We start from the raw sequence: 1,673 nt of genomic DNA, 5'->3' as shown, positions 1-1,673 counted from the left end.
TACAAATCCAGCTAGACCAGAGGATGTACACTGGTACAGATAGGAACTGGAAACACAGGGAATCCAGGACAGAGGAACCCCGTGGCGATACCGGTGGGGTAGAAAGGGGGAACCAATTACAAGGATCTACATATAACCCCTCCTTGGGAGACAGACAAAAGAAAAGTGGGTGAAGGGAGACGTCAGACAGTGTAACACATGACAAAATAACAATAATTTATAAATTATCAAGGGTTTGTGAGGGAGGGTGGGTGGGTGGGGGGAGAGGGGAAAAATGAGGAGCTGATGCCAAGGACTCAAGTAAAAAGATGTTTTGTGAATGATGATGGCAACAAATGTACTTGACACAATGGATGTATATATGGATTGTGATAAGAGTTGTACAAGCCCCAAATAAAATGATTTAAAAAATAAGATTTGAAATTTAAATGTCCACATATTTATTCAATCTGCATGCCGACCATATAATCTGAAATGCTGAACTACATAAAGAAGGATGTGGCATTAGGATTGGAGGAAGATTCATTAGTAACTTGCAATGTGCAGATGACACAACACTGCTTGCTGCAAGTGAAAAGGATTTGAAGCATTTACTGATGAAGATCAAAGATGACAGCCTTCGGGATGGAAGAAAACAAAAATCCTCACAACTGGACCATTATATAACATGATAAATGAAGGGAAAAAAATCAAAGTTGTCAAGAATTTCATTTTACTTGAATCCACAATCAGTACTCATGAAGCAGCAGTCAGGAAATCAAATGAGGTATTGCATCGGGCAATGCTGTTTGAAAAGACAATTTTTTTTTTAAGACCTTTAGAGTGTTAAAAACAAAAAAACATCACTCTGAGGACTAAAAAGCTCCTCCTAAACTATGGTATTTTCAATCATCTCATATGCATCCAAAAGCTAGACAATGAATAAAGAAGACTGAAAAATTGATTCCTTTGAATCAATGGCTTTGGTGAGGAATATTGAGTATATCATGAACTGACAAAAGAATGAACAATCTGTCTTAGAAGTACTGCCAGAATTTTCTTTAGCAGCGAAGATGGCGCGACTTCATCTCACATATTTTGGACGTTATCAGGTGGGACTAGTCCCTGGAAAGCGACATCATGCTTAGTGAACTACAGGGTCAATGAAAAAGGGAAAGACCCTCAATGAGATGGACTGATCCAGTGGCTACAAGTTGCAACAAGAGGCTAGCACAAAGCAATGATTGTAAGGATTGCACAGGACTGGGCAATGTTTCATTCTATTGTAAGTAACAGGAACCAACAAAAACAAATGCAATGATGACTGCCACTATTTATCCAAAAACAATAAGACTTTTTATTTTTCCATTAAAGAGCCATCATCCACAGTGAATGGTTCCCTATCAGCACTGGAATGATTATATTGTTTATGTCTTCAAAACATTCATGGGAGAAAAGATCCATTATCTTTTAATTCATTTCTCCATTTTTTTTGGTGGGGGGTGGGTCCCCTTTGTGCATATATATGAAGTTGGAATTTGAAATCATGTAAAAACATTATGAAAGTGCCCCTTTCCAGGCAATTTTAGCTTTAAATACAAGTCAACTTCTAAAAATATCTCAGCTTAGGCATGTCCAGATAGGAAAAAACAAAGGTAACTGATTCAAGAAGAATGGAGTTTTCCAATCCAAAT

This window comes from Echinops telfairi, unplaced genomic scaffold (genome assembly GCF_000313985.2).
Source record: "Echinops telfairi isolate 266 unplaced genomic scaffold, ASM31398v2 ScPeMD7_5592;HRSCAF=6446, whole genome shotgun sequence".
Lineage (NCBI taxonomy): Eukaryota > Metazoa > Chordata > Mammalia > Afrosoricida > Tenrecidae > Echinops > Echinops telfairi.
This window is presented reverse-complemented; position numbering follows the sequence as displayed.